Source organism: Falco naumanni, chromosome 12 (genome assembly GCF_017639655.2).
Source record: "Falco naumanni isolate bFalNau1 chromosome 12, bFalNau1.pat, whole genome shotgun sequence".
Lineage (NCBI taxonomy): Eukaryota > Metazoa > Chordata > Aves > Falconiformes > Falconidae > Falco > Falco naumanni.
This window is the reverse complement of record NC_054065.1, coordinates 2,835,707-2,863,234: the sequence shown is the minus strand read 5'-3', so window position 1 is coordinate 2,863,234 and position 27,528 is coordinate 2,835,707. Positions and strand designations below refer to the sequence as shown.

The 27,528-nt window shown below is 41.4% G+C and overlaps 1 long non-coding RNA gene across 2 annotated transcripts in view; it reads right to left on the bottom strand.

The window, feature by feature from the left end:
- Window positions 1-19,225, bottom strand: part of LOC121096377 — a 50,320-nt gene extending 31,095 nt beyond the window's left edge. For both annotated transcript variants that reach the window (XR_005830468.1, XR_005830469.1), the window contains exons 1-7: window positions 18,985-19,225; window positions 16,382-16,461; window positions 13,973-14,033; window positions 12,654-12,826; window positions 12,288-12,380; window positions 10,302-10,489; window positions 5,914-6,042 (exon numbers count right to left, since the gene is read on the bottom strand). This is a non-coding gene — a long non-coding RNA (uncharacterized LOC121096377). The remainder of the gene's footprint in view (window positions 1-5,913; window positions 6,043-10,301; window positions 10,490-12,287; window positions 12,381-12,653; window positions 12,827-13,972; window positions 14,034-16,381; window positions 16,462-18,984) is intronic.
- Between the last annotated feature and the right edge of the window lie 8,303 nt (window positions 19,226-27,528).

The window sequence follows — 27,528 nt, the reverse complement described above, 5'->3', positions numbered from 1 at the left end:
TGCAGTTCCCTTGGCAACTTCTAGTGTGCGGTCTGTGTATCACTGAGAATTTTAGTTGTAAGCAGGTGGATAGTGGTTACTTATTTGAGATTAAAAAGTGCTTTAGAGCGAGACCAGTGAGAAACTTTTGGTCAAATCTCTTTTACATGTGTTTTTTTGTTCTTCCCATTGAACTCATTGGATTCTATGTGCTGTTTGCACTGCCATGAGGTACATTTTGCACAGTTAAGTACTATGGATGCGTTTGCTGCTGCTATTGAAGTCAATCACAACCATTCTATACGATTGCAAGGTGCTGCTCGCTGTGCCTTCGGCAGCAACTGTGTTTCATTCTCTAACTCTTCCCCAATTCGGGGAGAACAGGTGAACCAATGGCTGAGCAACTGCGCTGGGACACGTGGGCAGGGAATTCTAGCCCCAAGTGCTCATGCTGTAGCACCTATCGCCAGAATAAGTCTTTAATTTGCCTTCTTTCCTCTGTGGTCTTTTTTTTCCCCTTGGGAAATGGAATGGTCATTAAATTGTTAGTTGAATAGTTACAGCGGAAGAGTTTTGGTTAAAAATACTTCCCCACCCCAAAATACACCAAAACCAGTTTAAAAACCAGGTAGAAAAGTACTTCCCTTCTGTGTTTTGGATATAGAAATCCTTAGAACTAGGCTCTGGCTTGATGTCTTCATCACCCTCTTCCAAGCATTAAATACTCATTATCATCATGATTGAAGCATGAAAAGCTCATGAGGCTTTAGGAAACAGTAACTATAGGGACGTTTAGCTTTTCACATTCATCATTTCAATCTTTGCATGATATCTTCAAAGATTTTCTTTTTAATAAAAATGGAATTGCTCTGCAAGCCCATGATGTGCGATCCCATGGACGGTGCTTTCAGTGAGAAAGTAAAATTGCAAGACATTAAAAATCACAAGAAATGGCAACAATGAGGTCAGGTTAGAGACTTAATTTGCTTTAATTGGAAAATCATCTACTGGAAAAAAACAAATGTAGCTAAACATACTGCACGTCACGTGGAACTTCATGAGGAGAGTGGCTAGTGGTTGTCATGAGATCAGGACAAGAACATGGAGGTGTTTAACCTGAGGGAGTGCAGATGTGTGTGAAATTGAACATGTATGCCTTTTATAGCTCTGCAGACAGAAATAAAATTTTTCCTTGTAAATCTTTTCAGATTTTTCATGCAGTGCTCAGAAAGTCGTAGAACTTCTCCAGACTTTGGGGAGCGCTACTATGTTTTTCTTCAGTGAAAGATGATAGTTCTATGCAAAAAGTATATTATTATGTTTGATTCAGTGTAAACTTCTGCAGGCAGTTGAAGGTTGTAATAGCCACTGCTCTGGGCACAAGGCAGAGCAATCAGCAGGAACAGGTCGAGGACCATCCTTCCAGAAATCTGTGTTTTCTTGATTTATTTTTTTTGTTTAGGGGCTCATTCTGGCTTTTTTCAAACAACAGCACAGAAAAAAGACAGAACTGGAAGGAAGGTCCTTACTGGGAGAAAAAAAAATCATTATTGCAATAAAAAATGTTTAAAAAAGCATTCTTTAATGCTAGCACTTTCCTTGCCTTTTCTCTCTCTGCGGTACTTGAAATCAAAATGGAGATAATTCTGTTTCATGTTTGGACACACCGCATGCTGCTTCAGAGTTTGATTTGACCCATTCACAGAAATTGCCTAACTATAAAATGTAAAGCAGAGATAGAAATGAGCTAACCACAGTTCAAGATTTAATTAGATTAAGAGTTTTGGATTTCAACATTCTGTATTTAAAGAGAAGGGAGAGTGGAGAGAAACTATGCTGGCGTGGAAAAGGTAGGTTCACCTTTTAGTGTTTGAAACACTTGAGCCTGAGTCAGTACTGACATTTGCCCCAAGCTAGTCTGTTTAAATGCCTACGTAGAGGGAACCGCTGCAAAACTGTTGCTAGAGGGATTTGTGGATCAGTATCTCTGTGTACTTCCAGGGGGACAAATGCCCCCCGTAAGGTAACACGGCACACTTCCCACTTCAGCAGGTAGGCTGGTTTTTGACAACTGCAATCTTGGCGTGCGGTTTCAAAAGCACTTTTCTGTTGTGTGTGTTGACAGGTAGCAAAATCTCTGCAGAAACTGGGTGCGATTAAAATCACAATAAATTGTGATCATAGAGAACTATGGATTATGACTTAAAACTACAACGCATCTTTGATGTAAACAAATACACACAAGCAAATGTGAAATGAAGGAGCTTGTGGGGGGGATTGTTTTAGTTTCGGTACTAATACCAGATCTACTGCTAGCTGCTCATTTTAATATGAATGTTTCATGGTGTGGTAACTCGTAGACTAACCCACTAAAATAGCTAGTTACATTTATACTGTAATTTATATGTGACCTTTGTGATCAGAGTATCTGAGAACACTCAGAGGTTAATGAATTCTGTCTTTTCTCACCAGTGTGAAGTACTGCAGTAATAATCTCTTGTTACAGAAGGAAAAAGAGGCCACGCATCATGTCCAATATTTTAGCCTGTGGCAGAGCTGTGAACTAAACCCAGCCCTCCAGAGCCAGGTTCAGTGCTGAAGCAGCTAGGTCATTCTTGCTCTCGCTAGACCATCCCTCGGATGAATTGCAATGTATATTTAAAAAGCATATTCAAGTTGTTTAGGCCAGGTTCAAATTTTCCTTTGCAAAATTTGCCTGTATGACTCTGACACCAGCTCTCAGGAGTGGCTTTGACATGTTACAATGATTGCCAAAGTTCTGGTTTTGTTGGGGGAAAGTAATGCTTGTGGCACCGACAGCAAATACTTTTTCTGGCTTGTTCTCTCCTGAACCCGTTTTTGTGTAGCGCTATACAAGGGGAAATGCGTGTCATATGACAGAGACAGTACTGAAACCACTCGGTGTTGAAACACGTTGTACAGCCTTCCCATTAACGCTGTGGCTTTGTTAATTTGTGAGAACATTTGTGAAGATAGACAGAGAAGTTCAAATTATTCCTCTTGCCTGCTCAAAACACATGCTCCTCTTAGGTCACTTGTAACTAGAGTGTCTCCCATGTTGTCATTAGACTGGAGAGATGCAGGACGTACAGGGCTGACAAACCCACTGAACAGCAGGTCTTCATCTCCCCTTCTTTCATTTTTCTTTTCCTATTTTTCTTTCCTTTCTTCCCTGCTTCCAGCCATCCTTTCAATCCCTCCTTCTGTTCTTCTACCTGTCCTTCCTTCTTCCTTCCCTCCTGTCCATCCATCCTTCCATCCTTCCATCTTTGCTCCACTCTTTCCACCCTTCCATCCATCTATTCTGTCCTTCCACCCGTCCTTAATTCCTTTTGTACATGCCTTTCATTTCATCTGGCCTTCCTTGCTTCCATCCTTCCTTCAATCTGTCCTTTCCTTCTGTTGTACCATTCATCTCGCCTTCCATTTTTCTGTCCTTCCCTCCACCCTCCCTTTCCTCCTCCTGTCCCTCCTTCCATTGTTCCCTCCTTCTGTCCTTCCTCCCATTTGTCTGTCTTTCCATCCCTGTCCTTCCTTCCATCCTTCTGTCCTCCTATCTCCCCTTCCATCTTTTAATCCATCTTCCCATCTGTCCTTCCACATATTCTGCCTTCCCTCTTTCTGTCCATACTTGATGTCCTTTTCTGTTCTTCCCTCCTTCCGTCCTTCCTTTTTTCTGCCCTTCAATTCTTCCTTCTATCCTCTCCTCTCTATCCTCCCTTCCTTTTCCTTCCAGCCCACCCTTCTGTTCCTCTCTTCTACCAGTATTACTTCCATTTTTTCTGTCCTTCCTTCCATCCTCCCATCCATCAATACCTCCATGCATCCTTCTGTCCTTCTTCATCCATCCATCCATCCATCCCATCTGTCCCTCTTTCCATCTCTCTGTTCTTCCAACCTACCTTCTGTGTGTTCTTCCTTCAGCCTTTGTTTGTCTTTCAGTCTCCTCCATTCATCTTCCCATCTGTCCTTCCTTACTTTCATCCGTCTTTGTATTTACGTATATATAAATTTTATGTTAAATATATCTATAAAAAATATATAAGTATGAATTTTTCCTGGACAAAGCTGATGGCACAGGCCATCACCAGAATATTGCACTGTTCATGCTGTTTGGGTCTCCATTTAGGGGATATTTAGTAGAGGGATTATGGCATCTTCAGGCAATTAAATTGCCTTTTTCAAAATGCTCTAAATAATATTAGCCGTGCCGAATGAATAATACCAGTCAGTGCTGTGCAAATTACCAACATACAAAGTGCAAATGGAGTAAGCAGGATTTTATTTTCATGCAGAGACAGAAGTTTTGTGCTACAATGAGATGGCCTTTTGCTCATTTCCCATTTAATTTCATATGCAACTCACTAATAGCATCCCAATGTCCCTCTCCACATTTCTCCTCTTACAGTGTCTCTAATGCACCTTAAATGATGAGAGCACTACATCAATAGTCTCAATTTAGGCAATGTGTGCTTTTGGCAAAAAAGCAGCAAGTAGTGCTAGCATAAATCTCCCATTACTATAATGACACATTAAAATGGCACAGGGGTTTACAATCTGTGTTGAGAATTATCCATCCACCTGCTCTCTGAAATCATGTTCTATATGTTTATCTTTTCCTTCTTCCATCTTTGTACCAGCCTGACTTGCGAAGAAGGAAAAAAAACCCAAAACCAACCTGGGCATTTATCAACACCCCACTGTTTTCTGCAGCATTCCAGCGATTCTGGAACGGATCTGTTTGCATCAGATCCCTAACATCGTTTGTGTGAGATCAACAAGGAGAAAAGAACGTGGGTAACCAGTCAGTAATAGTTAATTGCAACACACACACCCCTCCTGCTTTTCCCCAGCCATAAATTGAAAATGACACTGGCAGGAGGAATAGGGTTTGAATCTAGATGAAACAGGTTTGAATGCCTTTTCTGAATTACAGGACGTACATTGATCTGTTCCATTTAGAGTGATAGATCTGCAGAAAACCACTTTTGTTTAATTGAGATAATATTGTATTTTTCCTGGGTCCTTTAGGAGAGAACTGATTTATGAGGAATGCTCTTTCTGAAACAAAGAGATGCTGCCATACGAAGTCCTGGAAGCAAAGGCCAAACTCAGATGGTGTAATACCACTGACTGAAGTCAGTGTGTGCATCTCTGCAAGCCAGCGCTGCTGGCAGCCCCTCTGTGAGGCCCCAACAGACCAAGAGCAGTATTTTTTCCCAAAATGGAAGTATTTAGGCGAGCTGGACACTACCACTTATTCAGAGGTGATGTAGGGCCCAGTGCAACTTACCTCACAGCTACACCGTCTGTTCTGCACTGCTTTCGAAAGAAACTTTTTTTTTTTTTCCTTTCAGCTCACCCTGACTGATAATTTGAAGCACTTATAGACAGTTTCTGCCCTTGCTTTAGGATACAGCAGTGCAATGGCCAATCCATATGTTTGCCTCTTAGTGCTAAAGATAGTTTCTTCTGCCGGGAAAGGGCAGCCAGCTGGTAGGAGCCAGCTGGTGAGGACACTTCCAGTCTGTAGGCACTGACCGGCCTCAGGGTGAGGCATTTGTGCGCCAGATGTTTCATTAGCCCCAGCACTCCAGGTAACAGTTCAGGGCTAAGATGGCCTGGGAAATTATGCTGCTCTCCTTGCTGTGCCAACAGCAGAATTTATCACTTCTAAAGAATTGACACAAAAATCAACTTTCACCATGAAAAGGTGGAAGCACCCATCCGTGCCCCTAAGGGACTACACACTAGGACCAGAAAGGACCGTTTTTGTTTTGCAGGTATTGCTGGTGCCAGCACCTTGGGTTTGTTCTGCGCTGGACTGAAAATGAATGTTTCTGATGTCTGCTCTGAGGCGGCAATCCCAGCACCTTGATTTGGTAAGAGCTTTGAGAAGCTTTTGTTACTGACCTGGACTGCGTTCACAGCTTGAAAATGCTGAAAATCTTGTGCTAAATGTGTCCCAGAGCACTGGTGACATACAGGCCTCGGCACTCTTGGGTTCCATACCTGCTTCTGCAGGTAGAACTTGCTGGTACCCTAAAATAAAAAAAATAAAAATTAAACAAATTCAACAAAATAAGCTTCATTTAGAACTGTAGCCTATTTCTTCAGGAAATATTGTCTCTTTACCTGCACAAACCCATTATTTTGGAAAATATTTGGAACCCTGTTTCCTTAAGTACAAGGAACCTTTAGAGGGTTATGCATTGCCATTGGTGGGCTGCTTGCTGTGGCATGTGCCTGAGTGTGTTGCCTTTTCTGAGAGAATATTTTGGGGAAGGCATGTGGTCAGCATTTTCTTTTTTTTCTTTTTTTTTTTTTTTTTTTGTCTTAGCCTGGCTGTTGCATTTCTTCCAGGATGGCAGACAACATAATCCTGTTCTGAGTATTATTAGAGCTATTTATGCTGAGCAGTGGATTTGTCTGGAAAAAAAGGTATTCCAGCACATTTCTTGCTGTATAATTATTTGGTCTCCCATGTGACTCTGCAGAGGCTTTACACTACCCTCGCTTTTATTCAGGGTTTGCACTAGCATGAAGCAGACCCTTAATCACGTTCAAAGTTAAATCCCAAGGTCTCAAAACCGCAGTGTTTTGTTCAGCTATACCTGATATCTTGCACGCATCCAGAGGTCAGCTCCTACCCTCACTTCGCCACTGCCCCAGGGCACAGCTGACTTCTGGGGCTGTTAAGAGAGAAGACTCATGAAGCAGTAGCCTACAAAAACCCACAACCCCAGTGAGCTTTCAGTTAATAACAGCGGTGGTGACTGAATTGCTGCATTGCCTTGATTTACCATCAGGAAGCTTTCTGGCAGTGCCACTTTGTACTGATTGAAGTCCTTGGTGGCACAGGGAGGCCTGTAATCATTTATTCTGGTCATGTTTTAGTGTAGTTTAGCAAGAAGTCTCTCCAGGAGGCAAACCAGTGTGTTCATCCCTGTGCTGAGGTACAGGAAAAAAAGGTCAGTAATTATTCACTGCATGCACTCATTTGAGAGCAGGAGGGTACCAGATCCACCTTGGCAACTCAGCCTGGGGCAAGCTTTGTCTTCCCTGGAAGTGTGAGAGAGGGATGTTTGGAGAATTGGGCCTAGAAAGTATTGGATCTTGGGTAAACAAGCATTACAGCATGCAGCTCCTTCAACTTAAAGCCTGAGAGAAAGAAAGAAAACAGCACAAAATAATAAATTCAAGAGCAGAGAGGACAAACCTGGTGGCGCTCTCACTGGTTTTGAATAAGCATCTCTCCAGTTCTAGTGCCCAGCTGCACCAACATGGGCTTTTGACCTTTCTCCCACCCACAACTCTATTTCACACCCAGGGGATGGATGCAGTTTGGATGCGAACTCCCTTATGGGTAAACCAGAGCCCAGCTGTAAGTTTGGGGTTGGTTTGCCTTCTCACTTGTTTTACCCCTCGATGAGGACACTGGGGAAAAATACTCATTTCTGTGCTCGTACAGTGCTTAATGCAAAGGAGCTACAGCTGACCTCTGGCAGAGGCAGCTACAGCAACAAAAATCAGAAACAGCAATAATGAGGAGATTGTCTGTGATTTTTACAGCAATGTGCAGAGCCTTCTTGAAGCAGCAGCTAATAGGAGTGGGAGCTTTAATCTGTACAACTTTTTTATGTAAGAGTCTACTTTTGTTTTGAGGCAAAAATTTCCTACCTTCCTTATTCTTTGGCTATGTTAAGGAGACAAGGAAAAGATAACTATCACTGCTTTTTCTGTACTGTCACCTCATCCTATAACCACAAGTTTTAATGATCAGCTCCACACACAGGACACTGCTAACAAATGGCATGGGATCCATGTTACCCTTAGCCACCACATTGCCAGGGACATATTTTGACTTAAAGAAATCAATTGGACTTAAGGAGAAAAGTCAATAAGAGGTAGAGGTTTATAGAAAGAAAAGGTATCCGGAATATTTTTGTTGGTATCTTGTTTGTAAAATAAAGCTGATAAGAAGTGGTATTCAAAGTTAGAGCGGGAGTTCGGCTAGGAAGCAGGGGGTGCCCACGTTCTGTCCCATGCACCCCATACACATGACCAGTATTTCTGCCACGTAGCTTGCTGATCTTAAATCAGGAGATATCCATCGCAATAAACTAACAATTCAAAAAAATATTACAGCATAGTGTAGCAAAAGAAATATTACAGCATTGGTTCAATGGTGACCTTGTCATTTAGTGATAATCCAGCTCGCCCAGCTGAATCATGCCTGGGCTGGAGCACAGTGTGGTTTCACCTTCCTTCATAGCAATTTAGACTTGATAGGTTTCCTATATCTGGTCTTCAAAGCGAGGTATTTATTTTTTTTCCAGCATGCAGCAGTAACAACAAATATCTGCTGTGTGCAAGGCAGCAGGGCATATTTTATAAATAGATGATGCATAACAGGCGTTATAGACGGATAGTTAGATGGATAAATATATATATCATATGCAACAGCCCAAGCTGCTGCTGAGGAGCAGAGCTTCTGTTCTGGTGTCGGCACTTTCAGGCTCTCGGCTGCGCTATGCAACCTGTGGCTGGGGGCAGTACAAGGTGTTGTATGCTGTACTACACCCCCACCTACCCTGCTGTAGACAAGACAACTGGTTGATAAAGATTCTGGAGAACATGGTGACAGCCCTCCAGCCCCTTCCCCCCTCCCCTACCCCTCCAAAAAGAGGCTAAGCAAAGCAAGAAAATATTTTTGACTCCATACTCTCAAATTCTGTTTCAAAAACAGTACATAGCGTCTAGTGGAATAATGATTTCTTGATGGATTCTCATAAAGGGACTGTTTCCCCCATTACCTGAAATAATTGGTTCATAGCGACCACAAAATGAACAGCAGGTAGGAAATGAGTTTGCAGTTGCCAAAACATAATGGATCATTTAGTTATTCTCTGAAGGTTTTAACACTTCTTTGGCTATCAGAAGGCCTTCACCTAATTGTACTATTCTTATAAATCTGGCTGTTGGAATGAATTAATTTGCACCACTTCCATATCAGAATAAGGCCCACAGAAAATAAACATGAGAAAATAGACATATCCAAACCGTTCTTACAACTCACAGTTATTCCATCTTCTGTTTAAACTGATGAACATTAATTAGAGTCAGGAATGTTCTTTTCCTCCTGTTTTCAGTGCTGTCTGATAATGTTCTAGCTAAGGCTTCCACAAACAGAAAACACAGACACTTAGCACAGCTGTGACGGTGTGCCCTTCCTTGCACAAGGCCCGAGAGGCGCACCATCAATCCCTCAGTGGAAATGAGCGAAGATTTCAGAGTAACAGATTGAATGACAACACTAACAACGTCACCACAATTCTTATACGTATTTGGAGTTAAAACACTACTGACGAAGATATTTCCAGTGCTCCAAAATGTCTTCTTCCAGGGTTAATTTTTCTGTTTATGGTCTTAACATAAAAGCTGGGCTGTCATTTAACTAACAAGACAAGTAAAACACACAGGTGTGTGCACATTCCTACCCGCAGCCATACACCCAGAGCCCTCTGGCCCCTTCTGACCAATCTTTTCCTGTAAGCACCCTTTTTCCACTTTTCTCTTTTATTTCCCCCCCCCCCCATCCATATTTTACATCTTCTTTTAATGTCTCCGACTTTTTTTTTTATTATTTTTTCCTCAACATCATTTCCAGCCCTTCTTCCCTCAGCTACCAATACTGGCAAAATCCAACCATATAATCCCTTAATATCCCAAAGCCTTGAAGAGTTTTCATCTTCTTGCCATTAAAACCCTTGTGTGAAGCACTGGCTGCATACAGGTCTAGGGGAGAGCTTGTTTGAGCAGCGCCAGGAGGACATCTGTGGTTTTCCATTGATAAGCTCACGTCTGCCCTGTCAGTCTGTGTTTAGTATTTACTCTGGAATTTATTGGAGCCTTTTTTCTCTTCTTTAAATAAAATAGTCCTTTCTTGGTGTGAGGTGTGTTATGAAAAGGACCTGATCAAGCAATTTAAATATACATTTATTTTTTTTATTGTGTCCTATAGTAGAAATTATATTCAAATTATACTCTTTGGTCTAGAGCTTTCAAAAGAGATGTAAGTTTGAAAATACTCTAATATTGTGTGAATGTTTTAGTGTACTTACTTAGAAGATGTAATTAAAACTTAGAGAAAAGTTGTAAGCAGACCATGCCTTATCATTGAATTGTCATTTCCATCAATTCAGGAAAATTGAATGGATCTAAAAACCTCCATTGCCTTGCGTCACCAGGTAAATCCATCCCATAGCTCCCTCCCCACATCCTGTGCCGCCCCCTCATACCTGCATCCAAACGGGGGCCTCCTGCAGTCACATAAGATCTTCTCCAAGTCTTCACACAAAAAAGGTTTTGGTGCATTTTCAGTCTTTTTTTGTGTGTCTCAGAAGAGCATGTGATGCTTCTCAGTTCCCCACACAGTGTCTCAGCAAGGCAGGCTGGATCATGCCAGTCAAGGTGTTCTTCATTGTGGCTACATAACAAAAAAGGTTAGGACTAGAAGAAACTATTTAGAAAGCATTTGGACTGATTTGTAGATATAACTACTATTTCTGTGAATGCAATCTGGATAATTATGCCCCTAAATAGCCAGACTATTTGTGTGGTGCTTCCTTCACAACTGTAATTACACTTGCATTTTGCACATCCAATTAAGCCTGCATTGAAATGCTGTGAAAATTGTATGCAACTTTTTGCAATATAATGAAAATTTAGATCCGTTAAAGAAACTAGGGCCACACCTCCTAAAGTGGGCTCCACAGAGCACAGCAAAATATAATAAAATGTAATGAAGAGGTGCTAGATGCTGCCCACCAGAACAAGGGGGCTGCAAAGAGGGAAGGCTGCACTGACCGTGACTCACAGGTGACAACTGAATCCCCCATTGCAAGTAATAGGAGAAAATTTTCCTTTTCAGCAAGGCAGTCATTACAGCTGAGGACCTTCATCAGTTTAACAGGCATCATCTAGAAGAAGGATTACAGGAAAGGGAGTGGAAAATAGCCCAAGTTCAAAACTATACACAGGGCTTTCTAAGCAAAAACCCAAGTGAGTGTTTTTAGAATTGTGTTGGGTTGAGGCCGAGTTCACAATTTTTATTTTGTATAAATGAACAAATCAAGGTAGATCTGAATTTCCAAGGTGCTGCAGAAATAACAGACAGCTGATATTTGGGATCAGTTAAATTTGCTTTCACTTACCTTGCATTTACCTTACTGTCACTCATCCCTGGGTAAAGGCAATGAAGGGACACGTTCGTCCCGTTCAGGTCTCTATTTCAGAGACAGGAAACATTGAGTCTGTTCTCTGTCACAGTTTGCTAAACAAATGTGTTTTCCTTTCCTTTGATAGTAAAAGTCACCTGTACCAGAACCCAAAGCAGGACCCCAGAGCAGGTGAAAAATGGGGCCAAAACTCTGCTTGAAAGTTTCACCAGCTCAAACAGGCTGAGATAATCTCAGGTATGTTGGAAGCGCCATGTTCTAATTTTTGGATTGAGATTATCAGGATGGAAGTAACCAAAGTGTTTGATGTTACAACACATCTAAAGGAAGATTAATTTTTTAAATGATCTATGCCTGGGAGTTATGAATTCAGTACTGCCACTGATGACTGGGCTATTTCAAAGAAGAAAAACCCACTGGATTCATTCCCCTGATTTCTGTCATTCTGACACGACATACCGAGTTTGTGTTACAGAAAAAGTTATTTCTTCACTTTAATGTTTCTAATATTTACGAAAACCTCCCACCTTAACTCTTCAGTTCATCCACTTCGGGCAGGTCAATCACAGTGAATGGGAAATTAATGTGTTCTTCTGGACTTACCTCATTTGTGCAATGTTGTTATTATGCCAGTAAAGAGCCAATGCAACATTTTGGGTATCACCAACAACTTTCCAAAAAATATGCAAATAGAAATGCTCAAAAATTAGATGGGCTTGTAAATACCCTGGGAATTTCCCTGTCGAGAACCTCACACACCTTCATCTCAGTCTCACCAATACTGAGAACGCCAGAGGATGTAATTCTGGTAACTCCACCCAACAAACACTTCGGAGGCTTGCTTGGTAAAGATTTTTTGGTGAACACCTGCAATATTTTTACTCCAAATCCTAGATATTTTGATTAGGAAATGTTCTTACACCGTTTCATACTTGTTTGGCTGCTTCCTGCTCCTGTCCTAGCTAAACCTCATGTAAAATTGGAATGATATACTAATGTCTCCCTCCCTTTCCTAACCTTGGTATGAGCTTTAGGGTTTTTTCCTACCTGGGTAAGGCTTTTCACTCCAGACATACCTGTGGTGGGATGCTGCTTACTGGAGCACTGTGTTCAGCCCAGAATTGGTACCCTGAGGCCTTCCTACATGGGAGAAAGGAAATCATTCAGTCAGTTCACTCCTTTTTAAAATAATATGTCAAACTCTAATCCTCTAAAAATAAATTACTCTATCAAAGCACATGTGTGTTCCAGGAAGAAAAAGCCAATATTTATATTCTAGCTCCCAACTTGCTGTTCAACCACTGCACTAGCTGTAAAACTGAAGATGAACTATAGATAGCACACTTCATAGTTGCTGTAATTTGGGTTTGGATCTCCACTTGAAGCCCAGATGGTGTGGGGAATTATTCTCACCAGAAGCCACTTGCCGGGAGACTCCAGCCAGCACCTTTCGCTGAAGAGTCATTGGTGGATGATGATAAGTTTTTTCTTCCCCATCAATGCTGCTCCCACAGTGGATGCCAGCAAGGAAGTAAATCTGGTCCTTCACAAGGCTGCTTGTTGAGTGAGATGAAGTTATGCAGAAGCTGTAAAATAAAACAATTCATAAGGGAAACTGGTGACTAAATTTTTACATTATTGTTTGCTATTACCACTTACGGTCTTAATGCTCTATACGATGATCCACTTCGGTTGCTAAATTAGTTTTTTCAAGGGGGATTTAATTTGCGGAAACCAAAACAAAACAGCAGCCTAACAGATCTTGAGGGCTTAAACATTTTAATGATATAAGCTGGAGTTACCATAGCTTGATATGCACAACTCACAAAGCTTCCAAAATAATTTGCAACAACTGGCAGTAACTATCTCAGATCAAAGGAGGCTTCTAGACTGATGTGAAATTGCATAACACTTTCTATTAAATATTTATATGATAAACAGGAATGCATCCTGGAGGTAGGTGTATACAGACATACATACACACAAACACACACATATATAGCTATTTATACATACATTTGCACATCACACCAAAATATCTACAGCTATATCTCTATGTACACAAACGTGTATGTACGTTTGTACACACAGAAACTTAGAAGTCTTATCAATTTGGGATCAAATTCTACTCGGCAACCAGTTGTTTTTCCCCCCAAGCAATACTGTAAGTATTAACGTGGTTTCTTTTTCCTAAAAGAAAAGACTGGCAACCACTTACAAAAGCTGCTAGCTAATTCAAAGGACAAGAAATGTGGCTTTTGAGGCGTTGGTTACTTTCATTCCCATGATTGTCAACAGATAGGTATTGTATGACACACTTATTTCCAAGTCATAAGCCATAATTTTCAGCATACATTTGTTAATGTCAAGTTTCTGTGTTCAGAATATTGACGCTGCGCAGCATAGCAGTGCCATCCGTGACTTACAACAAGCGACCAAGTTTTATCACAGACAGATTACATTTCACACACTTAATAGCTACTAGAAATCATTACAAATCGCCATGTAAAGAAAATCAAAATGGGTCATAAACAAAGGTTTATATGCAACAGATATGTAAAGAGAACTTTCTGTTTATTCCAAGTCCTGTTTTAATTAATACTTACTCCTAATCTGGCTTTGTTTTTCATTTTCATCTCCTGCCTGTCATTTATTTGACATCTCTAGTGTGATGGGAGTGATATTTAAAATGAATGGGAAACACAGGAAAAGAAACCATTTCCAATACTCACTCCGGTTGAAGAGATTCTGCTGATTCATATTGGCATCTCTGTGAGGCCACTGGTCAAAATGCTTGACAGGGTGTTAGCCAAGGAACAGACAGGTCATTAGTTTATAATAAGAGACACATTCAAAGCATCTAATTCATCTTTAAATTTGATTCTCGCTACTTTAATTGTACATGTGGAAAGCTGTTGTTAACAGCACTTGACACAGTTTCACGAATTACTTCTGCTCCCCCTGAGCAGCACACACCCACCAGCTGACCCCGACCTTGCCTCAGCCTGTTCTCATCGACCTCCGCAGGGATGGGACCGCACCAGTGTTCCTGCAAAATCTGCTTTCCAGGATCACCAGCTTACATGAACCTTGTCATTAACCATAACAAACAGTACCAGGCTTCACGGGAGACATTTTCAGCACCAAACTGTTTGCATAAGAAAAAAAGGGAAATGAGACATGTACCAGAAAGGATGATGATTTTTCACGGGTGTGGGGGTTTTTTTTAATTCTAAATCAGGTAGCCTTAAATGAAGCAGGAAAAAAAAAAAAATTAAAAAAAAAAAAAAAAGAAGTTGCCTTTCAGATTTGTTAGTCTTTCCAAAAGACGATTGCTAACCTATTGCTTTCCACTTAATCTCAGGCTAATACTATGATTCTAACAGAAATTACAACTTAAAATTTCAAGAAAAACAGCTTTTCCTCTCCACAGCACATTTTCCTATCACACACAGTTCCTTGGCTGCAAAATCCCTCCAAAATCAGCCTGATGCTGAAGCTTTTGAATTATGATGAAACAGAAAAGTAGGGCAGACAGGGAGAGGAAAGTTTTCACACACAGTCGTGATTGCCGTAAGTCCTGATTCCACTGCAGTCAGTATTGCAACATGCTCCCTTTCCGGTGCTAGCAGAGATGGGCTGCCACCTCACCGTCAGAGCCCTGCTTGTTCTGAGCCTCATATGGGTCATCTCAACGCAGGATGGGTCAGCTCATGCAATGTGGAAAGTTGTTACAGTTTTCTAAATCAAACATGCTAACAGTAGATGCGGCGACATCCATTTTCTTCATGTTTTCCTTACCTGGAGAATATTACTTACTATGTAAAGCAAATTGTTAAATCTTGAATTACAAGTGATCTGACCTTAAATCAGTGCCATGGGTTCACTTTGGGTCTACGCTACGAGACTAAATTTGGCTCCAAGGCTTCTAAGCTGGCCATGTATGCTTTATGGAATAAAAAGTCAACTTCTGCTACAAAATGGTAGATTTTTAAATTTTGTTTGGAATACAGAAGCAGATTGTAAGAACTCTTTTTTTCCTCTGGATTTACTCACTTTTTTCCCTTCAATGTGCTTTATGTCAGTAGACAATTACATTGTCAAATCTGTATGCAAATAGACACAAAGTACACAAAAAACAACAGCTGCTATAAGTTTGCAGTCAAACTGTGCTAATCAGTCCTGGCAGCTGGAAATTACATTTTCCCTGTTATTCAGAGAGGTAAAAAATAGAATTTACATTGTTCCTATTGCTATTCCAGATTCCTTTATAGTTACACCTGCACAGGCTTGAGAGAGCAGGAAAAAAATCAAAGACAGACTGATAAGCCCCAGTCAGTCAGCTCACACAGCAATTTTATTTCTTTCAGTGAGTTAAGATGAAGATCTTCCAGCTGAAGAGCATATAGGCCTTCCTGTAAAGACAGTGAAAGACTGCCACTGACCTCCAGAATTTCTGATTTGGCAGATTTTTGTTGCCCGATTGTGCTTGAGGAGATAAGTCCAATTCCCTTGAACAGGCAGCTCCAGGTAGCTCCTAACTTTCAAGATGGATTTCCAGCAAACACGCTTTCCGCCACAACAGCTCCTCCAAGGACAATACTGGGACAGGGGGTGACTCCCAGCTGCTTTAACATCCTGGCTCAGGAGGAGGCCAAGCTCCTCCTCAAAAATACAGTCACTTCAGCCAAAAATGTTTGTAACTTGGGGAATGGCTGACACAGATACGTGCTGACTGTCAGGTTCCACGTGAGGCAGAGAGTAACTGCAGCTATTCTGATATGCCATCAGTCTATCTTATTACAGGATTGATTTTTGCTATGCCTGACATCCCCACACTTGCTCCTACAAGAGGCATGGTCTTTCTATTTTTAGATATACTGTCAATTTTTTTTCCAATATAGTTTCTGCCTGGTTTGATCCTAATTAAGCACCTAAGGTGCACTTTCCAAGTTATGTCAAGGGGAAAATTCCCTTTGATCAATATTTTCTCTCTGCCTATTTTATTCTTGTCTGCAACTGCCAGATTTACCCTGAAATTCAAACAAGCCTCCAGCAACATACCACAATTTGGCATAGTTAGTGCACAGCTACATCTTTTGTGGTCTTCAAGACAGAGATGGTCATGAATTAGGACTTACCTGGTTGTGGCACCGACAGCTGGCGTCTCCGCTCTTATGAATTATTTAGATCGTTGCATTTACAAAACAACTGCAAGGATCTACATAATGACAAACAAAAAAGCAAATTTGACCTTTTAACGTGTTAAAGTACATCTGCAGGGATGAAAGACACATAAACCATCTCGTGCTGTTAGAAGAAGCTATAATATTTACAGTAAGTGATACTCACTCTTGCAACGTTCACCAGCGCTTGTATTTAACTGTGCTGGAGCTTTCATTCTTCTTTACAGAAGCCATGGATTTTCCTGAGATCATTTAAATAACACTTAACAGCTTATCTTGTTTAAAATATTTCCTTTTCCCTACGTGTACTTCGAAAAGAGTTTAAAGCATTTTACTCTGCAACTTAGAGGCTAATTCCTCACTGTCTTGATCACATGCTTTAGTCAAAGGGAAGACTACCACAATTCAGGGGCAGCCACTCCAGTCTGCCCAACAGCGGTGTGTAGTAGGCATGAGCACTCGTCAGCCCAGAGGCTGAAAGGTAATAGACTGAAACTGAAAAAATTCAAGGGAGATATTAGGAAAAAAAACTTTTTAATTGTAACAACAGTGAATCACTGAGACAGAGAGCTGTGAAGTTTTAACAGGCTAGACGAATGTCTGTCAGGATGACACTGCTACCAAGCCTCCCCAGGTCTTGGTAACACCCTGAGGTCTGTTCATACTGGATAGTTCCAAGATTTGTGTCAAAAAGATCAAGCTTACTCAAACTACATCCCTGTAGGAACTGGGATAGGAATTTTCCAACCATTTGGTTCATTCGTGGTGGCAGATACATTCTTTAACGATCCCAAAAAGCAAGTTCCTGGGTCTCTTTGGTGTTTACTACAGCCTCAGCTACGAGATAAGTGCCTTCCTATTTGCAGGGCAGGCAATCCTTTACACTTGGAGCAATCCACCCACTAATAAAATCTGAAGGAGATAAAATTTGTTTGAGAAATGAAGATTGTTTTGCAGTTCCCCTTCATTGTTATGGTACATACAGATTGATATTTGCTTTAATAAGAAGGTTATCACTTGTAGAGCACATCTTTGGTGATGCGCTTGAAGTATCTCCCACTCCACTCCATTCCTTGTCCCCCATCAGAATAGCGAGGGCTGACTGGTACGACCGTATGCTATTTATATTTTCCTAAGCACGTAGACACAATGCAGTGGAATTTATTCCAATATTTCATGAGCATCAAACAAAATCTTTTGCTTTACATTTCTCCCCTACTGCTTACATTTTCTGTTTTCTAACGACTGTCTCACTACAAACCACTAGCTCCAGGCTCTTTTCAATTGATGATGGGAATGGAAAAGAACCCAGACTCAGACGAGAATATTCTCAAGTATTCATAAATATTCCTCAGTCCTCATCTCCCATTCTGGCTGCCTCTGGCCACTCCATCTCTGCAAACAGCTTCCTGGCTTCCTCTCCAGACAACCTGGCAACTTTATAGATCTAAGCATGAAACAGCAAAAAGTCAAGTGCCATGTTTCTGCTGCAGTCAGGTTTGAGCACACAAAGCATGCAAGAAACACACCGTGACAGCTCTGGTTTGGCTGTTAAAGTGTGTAAAGGTTTAGGTGTGGGGCTATTGGGGTTTTATTTATTCAGAACATTTTTTTACTGTTCTGAAGGGCAAGTCACAGAGCTGGTATTGACATTTCTGTGAATGATCTGAGCATTAGTAACAAGATTGCTGAATCGTTACCAGTTAGTATAATTCAGACTCAGATGTCAAAGCTATCAATTTTTCAAACTAAAGAATGGGAAAAGCTCACATCCATGCAGCGCTATGAGGACTAAGGTGGAAATAGTGCTTTTAACTTTCATTAGGTGACCTCACGGCCAGGGAAAAAGAATTTGAACTGGCCATCCAAAAGACAAAGACCTTCTCAGAGCAGGGAGCTGTCACCATCATTCCAGGTCCGAGTTTTCCAAACCACTGTTAAGGAAGGGCAGATCTCGAAATAGTTGCAAATGAGTATAACACTGAGGTAACAGGCCTCAGACCTTTGGGGGGTTTTGTCCTTTCTCCAGAATAATCAAATTTGTTCCTGGCATAACACTATGAAAGTCACCCCAGGGAAGAGTTTGGACTGTTGGCTGATCAAGGTTTTAATATAAAATGACATTTTTGACTTTGAATTTACCATCTGAGACATCACAGTGAAGGGAACAGGCTCAAAAAATGCCAAGACAACAGTACTTAACAAAGGTCTTCCTCTTCCTAACCCAAATTCTGTTAAAAACAAAGATATTGTAACTAAGTTTTGGAAACGTGTCGTCTATACAGATGGAGTTTTTTTCTAGTTCTGCTAAGTATTGCAGTGTCACAGCCCGATAGATCTTCCCCTCACTGAACCACCGCAAACCAGGATGAATCCCTGACCTTGAGATGGAACGCCATTAACTGGTGCTCAGCACCGTTTAAGGCCCTTTGTCCTCCCTGGGGGAAAGGGCATGAAGGCTCACTTGTGCTTTGTAAGGATTGGGGCAATTTTAGCCCTAAACTGAGGGTGGTTTAAATGCACGTTATTAAACCAAGTGGTTTGATAGAAAAAAATACCTTAATGAGATTCAGTTGCTTCTTCATCCAACTTTGTTGTGGGTATTCATAATAAATTATGGTAGATGTCATTCTGATGAAGACAAAATGAAAAAATACTCGACATTATCACAAGCGAACAATGTTACCTTAGTCTTAGTCACGGCACCCATTGTTACTTTTCTTTGCTTTTTAACTAGTTCCAAGGTAACTATTCCCTGGTGTTGCTTCTGTTCATACTTTCCAATTTGTATCTTAGTCAGCATGATGCACATTAAATTTGCCAATGGGAAATTGCTGGACTACGATTACACAGCAGGTTAATAATACAGCTTCCATGTGCCTAAATCCATTCCTACTCCATATTCACAGGAACAAAAGTAGCACTGTTCAGTAACTTACTGTGCCAAAGACCGTGACCATTTGATACAGCTATGAAGGAAACAACCTTTTCTTGATGGCTACTTTGTGTGGCTCCTGTGGTATCTGGTAGTTTGCAATGAAATAAATAATTGCAAAAATGATAATGTAAAGAAAGACAGGTAGCAAAAATATTGAAAGCATATGTGTCTGTGTGGAAATATATATAGCAGGAGGAGATCATCTACCAGATCCGGCAGTGCGGACTGTTTCTCATCACGTAGTCCAGTATAATAAGCATTTGAGAGCCCCTATTGCGAGCAAGTATTTAAAGACTAACATTAAAGGAAGAATAAACCTTTCCAACCAATTGTTAAAGTAAAATCAGCAGTGAAGCAACAACAGAAATGGAAGCACAGCTAGAAGAAAATTAAAAACAGCTACCCCAGAATACCTGTCTTAATTAAATGTTAGCTGGGAATATGTGAATTAAAATAGGAATGACATCTGAATTCATAAAAGAGCAGCAAATAATTCAAGATTATTTTGCTGTGGATGATGGTATAATTTACTGAGATTCAAGGCGTGTTTGCTGTCTAGACAGACCAGCTTCACACGGACACTTTCTGAGAACAGCTCTGTATGTAGCTGTAGGTAACGCAGCACCCTTTGTGAGCTGATTTACTTGGTCACTCCAGAGTGTCTAACCAAGCTACCAGACAACTGTATGGTTTGGTTGCAAAAAAGAAAGGCTGTAAAGAAATGTACAAAATTAATTGCAAGAATGTCTCAGTATCTGGAAAGCCAAAAGAAGATGCTGAAGTGCGTATGGTAGTCTGGAGAGAGGGAGAACCTCAAAAAGCAAAACATTTCTGCACTGGGGATTTTTTCCAATGTTTTCTCCAATTCCAAGCGTGTGTACAAATTGAACACCTCAAAGCCCCACAAAACAGCAAGATACAGTGAGATGAAATACAATGTAAAAGCTATTTAAAATTATTAGAAAAACTAAAATTACAGCTTAATTTTAAAATTAAGCCTTAAAAATCAAAGAATCAAGTTTATGTCAACCATATCTTTCCAGAGCTAGACAATTCACTAGAAAAGCGTGGAAAGTACTGCACCGGGCCACAAGTGCTATACCTCACATATGCGTTCATTTATATTGCCGTAGCACCTGAGCTCTTTGGCTGCAAGGTGATAAACACAGACTTAGTATTTCTCATAAATATAGACTTAATATTTTTGCCCATGTGCTAATGCATAGTTAAGTGCCATTCACTGATATGTCATGTAAGAATAATGTAGCCCTTCTGGAACCACTTACCGGTTAATATTTCTACCCCTGCCCTCCTGATCCCTTCACACAGCTTTGAAACTACAGGCCCCTCTAAGAAATAGGCTCCAGCACACGCCCAGTGCTCAGTTTTGAATGCCTATTTTTCCCGTGCTGTATCATTGCCTACCTCCTTCAGTCTGTTTTCTGAATACACAACAGGGGTTTTAAGCACCAATTTTTTTTCTTTTTTCTATACTTTGCTCCACTGGTACCACAAACTCATTTTTCTAAATGGATGTATTTGCTCCCGAGTGCCCCTCTGGGCAAGGCCATGTTTTAGCAGCACTGCAAGAGAAGAAATGCAGCCTGATACTCATTGAAAGTCTGTTGATGGTCTCAGACTCTCCTGGTATTGAAGATTCATCAGTTTCTTTTTCCGTGAGAATGTATTTGAATGCAGTATTTTGAAGGTAGAGCTATAGGTACCAATTATATCCTAGCAAAGTTTGTGTCTGCATACAAAATTTCTGTTGTGGTGAGATGGTATTAAATTCACTGGTACATTGCCAGAATTTGCAAATATTAACTATAAATTCTAACACAGTGACAAAAGCATGTTTTTGCGGTGTGTTGGAGCCTCAGAAGAGGATATTTGCACACTCACTTCTCCTTCATTGCACATAAGGAAAGCACACCCTGCTCCACAGAACTGCACTTACGCAGGAGAGCTTGGGAACCAGCATTTAAAAACAAAACAAAACAGAAAACCCCACAAAATACCAAGGGATTTCTTTTTAGGGCTAGCAATACCTACTGCAATGTGTCACACCAAAAACAACTGGCCAGCTTGGACTCGCTCAGCACTGTCTACTTAGGCCCTTAGACCTGCTGCTTTGTCACCATTTCTTCTGATTCTGTGCTGATGTGGCGAAAAATCAGGGCATATTTTCAGGCTCACATTAGGTTTTTCAAATGTGGATCACGAGTCTTTGATCTTGCTTAATTTTCAAGAATAATCAAGTACAAGCACCAAAGGCACATACATGTTACTAACAGTTGAAAGTCAGGGGACTTCAGGCTTCCAAATATCTTCGAACACTGACATGAGCTGGTATATTAAGTCACACGGGCACTTTTAAAAAGTTTATTAGTCATCCTGCTCTTGTACAAATATGCCCTTGGTATCTGCTGCTTTAACATCAACCACCAACATGCTATTGCTTTGCACAAGGCATGGTTTCCCCTGCACTTGCAGCTCACCCACCACCTGGAGAGGAGTGCTGTAAAACAGTGAAGAGAAACACCACACAGAAGTAATAAACTGGGAAGAGCAAATACCTGAGGTGGGTGTGCCATACACCAAAACACGTCTATCAAAATAATAACAGGACACAAGTCAATAAATAAGCGCTGATCTATAATACAGTTCCCAGCTTCCAAATGTAAAGATGTGTGAAATGAATTGCCTGGAGGAGCAGGTTATGGGGAGTGAAAGAAATGGCAATTCATACCATATAACGAGAAAGAACCTTCATTTATTTACTATATGAGGCAGCTGGAGCCTGCAGCCAGCAGATCTGAACTCAAAAAGGAGGATATGAAACTCAGAAAACAGCAGTGTAATGGAGGGTGTTGAGTGAAATAAAATTATTCTGTTAGAGGACAAATAAGAAAAAAGAATAATTAAGGATGAATATTAAATAAAGGCTAGAGAAGTTGGAAAGGGTAAATTCAGCAAAAAAAGGTCGTAAGGACGGAGTCGTACATGGTCTGGTGGAAAGCAAGGACAGCAAGTCCATGCTGGTGCTGTTTCTACATTCTTCATACAGGAAAAAAAACTGGAAGCAAGCCTGAAGTAAAAGAAGAAAAATACTGTGTACAAGAAACAAGGTAAATCCTCTACGTTTAGTTTATTTCAGCATCACAGAGAATTTGCCCTAAAGATCAAAACGCCTGTGCCTTTTAAGGCAACACCAGAGGATAAAGCAATAACAGTAGGAAACAAAACAATAACCATACTAAAGCGACAGCAGAGACAGTTCATCCTCAGCCAAGGGAGGAGATCCACTTTCCTTATGTTACCATCTCTGCAACTCCATGGGTTCAAGCAGATTATTTTCAATTTTGAGCAGCTCTGCTGAGGGCAGATTTGCAAGGACAGCAAGACAAGACACAGAGAAGGCGGCCACTTGGTTTTCCCCTCTGACCACTGTGGTCTTGGGTGCTCTCCCAGGCACACATCTTTCATGTTCACCCCTTTCAGTATCTGTAATGGGAACTTCATAAATTGTAGCAGTCCCACCTGATGTCTATGAGCTGGAGAATTTGTCCCTGCCTATTTTTCTAGGCAACTTTGGGGAGGTCATAACTGGAGAGCCAAATACATTGCCCTGAGAAAAAAAGGAGGTTAGTTATGGTATTTCAAAGAGAAATATTCAAAGCCTTTGCATATGAAAAATTAATAAGATGACCAAACATTTGAAAGCTGAATAAATAACATTTCCCTAGCAAAAATAATGCTGAATGATCTGAAACAAAATAAGGGCATCCATCCAGCAAGAAGGAAAAGATAAGCCGTTTTCCTCTCTAAACTTTCATTAGAGATCACACAGTTCAAAGAGGATTGAGTTCAAAAAGGACTTCAGCATTTGAGTCCTACCTTGATCACAGCACATTTCCTTGGGAGACAGAAAGCAGGAAATATCAGTTACATTCCAAGATAAGGCAACACATCAGAAAGCAGGGGACTCATCCTGCACCTTGGTGCACGAGTTTTTTGCCCAGGACCCTCTGGACTGCCACTCCCCACCCACTGCAGCTGCGCAGGCAGCTTGCCTTTCCAGCCACCTCCATAATATTCCAAGCGGCAACAAAAATATACGTGATTCCCACCTGTCAATGGGAAATTTCACCTATCCCTTACAAAACTGGCCCTGCTGCTACCTGCACCTTGCAGCAATCTCCCATTTTCCTGCTCACTCTTGAGCAAGTCCTGTTACTCTCCAAGGGAAGGAGGTCTTCCCCTCCTGCCATAAGGTCCTCCTACCTGACCTCTGCTTTAATGTAAACCAACCCAACTGTCACAGATATGTTTACTATCAAGTGGTTTCCCACATAAGAAGTAAAATAGTCAGAGGAGATGGAAAGACACATCCTACAGTTCAGGTAGCTGGAAGTCCTGCCTTAGTGCTTGATTGGGAAGCAGATTTGAGTTATTTATTCAAATTATTATTTTAATTTGAATTACAATTGAATTTTTCAAATAACTGAGCTGAACCTGCACATTTAAGGCTGGAACACTCCTACTGAGTGAGGCCTGTCTATAAAAGCAGTGGATTGAATATTCTTATTAGGTTCTTAGGATACTTTTTTCTCCCGAGTTCAAACAGCAGCAACTTATTATGCGGCAGCTTCTCTCCTGAGCTACTGGAAGAATCTGCCTTTCTTCAGAACACAGTACCACCAGCACACTCATTTTCCCCACAAAGCTCCCTCGTTTCAAAATATCAGCTTGACTTACAACTGCATGCTAGATCTGGAAACTCCTTGTATGCCGATGGTAATGAATATACAATACATGCACAATAACAAACAGCTGATGAGTCATTCCCAAATTTGTCATATATTAACTTCACAGCCAGTCTCCACTGGAAGAGAAAGGTGGTGCTTTACAAGACCTTTAGAAAAACTCAGGGGACACAATGAACTTTCAGCTTGTTCACCAAAAGGTATGATATGGCAATATCAACAACGTTCAGAAAACGTCAGGTTAACACATTTAATTTCCTGAGGTTTTCTTGGCCATAGTCAGAAAATACACAGTCCTACCCTACCCCACCTACCTACCCTACCTATACAGATACAGTTTGCAAATAAAACAGTAGCTCAGATATGCCTATATAAAGCTGCCTGCAAAACTACCACAAAAACTGGAGAAGCCTACAGAAGATACTTTTGCAGTGGGTAGCTTTACTGTGATGTCTGATAGTAATAGCACAAACTAATTTTCTTATTCTTTCATTTAAAAAAACTTCTTTGGCCATAGCAAGCTGGCAAGTTGAAACCACTGAGACCGAAAGGGATAAGCAAGGAAGGAGAGGCAGTGGGTAGCCCTATATGTTGGATAGTTTTGATTGTCTATAGCTTAATGATGGTGACAATAGGGTTGACTGTTTATGGGTAAGAATCAGGGGGAAGGCAAACAAGGCAGATATTATGGTGGGAGTCTGTTATAGACCACCCAGCCGGGATGAGGAGCCAAGTAAAAAAAATCTATAAGCAACTGGGATAAGTCTCACAATTGCTAGCCCCTGTTCTTGTGGGGGACTTGAACTTTCCAGATGTCTGCTGGAAATACAGTACAGCAGAGAGGAAACACTCTAGAAGGTTCTTGGACTATACGGAAGAGAAACTGGCTGCTCATGGCTTGGACAGGTGTATGCTTTGCTGCGTAAAAAATGGTTTAGATGGCCAAGCCCAAAGAGCAGTGGTGAATGAAGTTACCTCCAGCTGGCAGCTGGGCACAAGTGGTGCTCCCCAGGGCTCAGTACTGGGGCCAGTCCTGTTTGATCTCTTTATCCATGATCTGGACAAAGGGATCGAGTAAGTTTGCAGGCAACACCAACTTGGGTGGGAGTGTTGATCTGCTGGAGGGCAGGAAGGCTCTACAGAGGGATCTGGACAGGCTGGATCGATGGGCCAAGGCCAAGTGTATGAGGTTCAGCAAGGCTGAGAGCTGGGTCCTGCCCTTGGGTCACAGCAACCCCACGCAGCCTACAGTCCTGGGGAAGAGCGGCTGGAAGGAAAGCTGCCCCACAGAAAAGCACCTGGGAGTACTGGGCGACAGCCAGCTGAGTACGAGCCAGCAGCGTGCCCAGGTGGCCAAGAAGGCCAGTAGCCTCCTGGCTTGTGTCAGAAAAAGTGTGGCCAGGACTAGAGAAGTGACCAGCCCCCTGCGCTCAGCACCGGTGAGGCTGCCCCCCGAATCCTGTGCTCAGCTTTGGGCCCCTCACTGCAGGGCAGACACTGAGCTGCTGCAGCGTGTCCACAGAGCCACAAAGCTGGTGAAGGGGCTGGAGAACATGTCTCATGCTGAGCAGCTGAGGGAGCTGGGGGTGTTCAGCCTGCAAAAAGGAGGCTCAGGGGAGGCCTTATCGCTCTCTACAGCTGCCTGAGGGGAGGCTGTAGCGAGGTGGCAATCAGTCTCTTCTCCCAAGTAACAAGTGATAGGGCAAGAGGAAATGGCCTCCAGTTGCACCAGGGGAGGTTTACATTGGTATTGGGGAAAACATCTTCACCAAAAGGCTGGTCAAGCACTGGAACAGGCTGCCCGGGGAGGTGGTCGAATCGCCATCCCTCAAAATATTTAAGATGCATAGACATGGCACCTGGGGACATGGTTTAGTGGTGGATTTGGCAGTGCTAGGTAAATGATTGGACTTGATGATGTTAAAGGTCTTTTCCAACCTAAACAATTCCATGATTCTATGAAATACAGCCTGACAGACTGAATTCCCATATAAGTCCCAGGCTTTGATAAAAATCAGAATATTCCCATAATTCTGGGTGACAGTATTCTGGTTTAATCCTCACTTCCTCCATTGTCTGGGTGTCCGAGTAGGCGTGCACAGAAGTGATAATGACAGTATATTACTATTGCTTCATTTTTAGCCCCTTATCCTAAAGAAATAAAGGTAATGTAAATACATTCCGTGGAAAACTGGCTTATTTATTTTCCTCACCAAATTTTGAGCTCAGTGCTCAGCTTCAACAAAATCTGTCCAAACAGTGGCAGTCTTCAAGGTATCGGTTGCCAGAAAACTGGTAACAGAGAGCCGGCCCCTCCATGGGGCTGCAGGCAGCTAACGAATGCACTGGAAACAAGAAATCCTGTTATTTACACGATTTAATTGTCAGGTTGCTTTGTTCAGGGATGTTTGCAACTATTCCTGCTTTCCACTAGAAAAATGTTTTAACAAAGTAAAACCAGTATTTGACCTGTATCTGAAAGAAATCTGAAAGGAAAGCTTTCCCTTGCCCCCAAACCAGAGAACTGATAATAGCAATTAGTTAGAAATAGAGTTAGTTTATAATGTTTACATTTTTTTTATAATTTTATATTATAAATGCTGTAATTCTTTTATAATTTTAGTAGTGTTTATTGTTGCTGCTTTTTTTTTTTTCCATAGAAACTCACCCATTGCAACTGGGCCTGATGTTTACCTATGGGTGCACAGGCTGTCAGTGTGTTCAAACCCACAAAAGCTTCCTAGTGATGCTCCTCTGACTGAACTCATACAGGTTCTCTCATAGATGCTCTAGCAAGAGCCACGCTTTTGCCTTCTATCACCGTGTTTTCACCTTGTAAGTTGGCATTGGACATGATATAGACTGTTCTTCCCCAAATCTTCCCCACATACCTTCTACCAGTACAGATTGCTGCTCCCTGCTGCATGCAGAAACAGGCCAGGCTCTGACTGCTTCTTGGACCCTGCTTTGAGGCACCAGAACAGGTCCCAGTACTTCTGCGTGTCCACTTTCACGCGGTGGAGCTGCTGCTATCTCCCCCACACAGGCTTCATTTATTCAGTGCCCTAGGATTAAAACAGCTTTATAGAAATAAAGGCTTTTTTTTCTGGAACAATTCAAATTAAGATGCTGGAGCATGTAATTATCCTACATGTGTCTGAAATCAAGGAGAGCCAGTCAGATGCCTATCTGTAACGGTATGTTATTTTCACAGCATGTAATTTTCAGATCACGCACATCAATATTATAATTGGGTTATGGAAGCAGAGGCTATCTTTATTTACATACATTTCTTTTAGCTCAGAGAAGTGCTACAATTTCCCTTCTCCTTGGTAAATATTTTTCTCTCAAAACCTGCATCATGTTATGATGACTGTATGGCTGCATTTTGTTTGAGA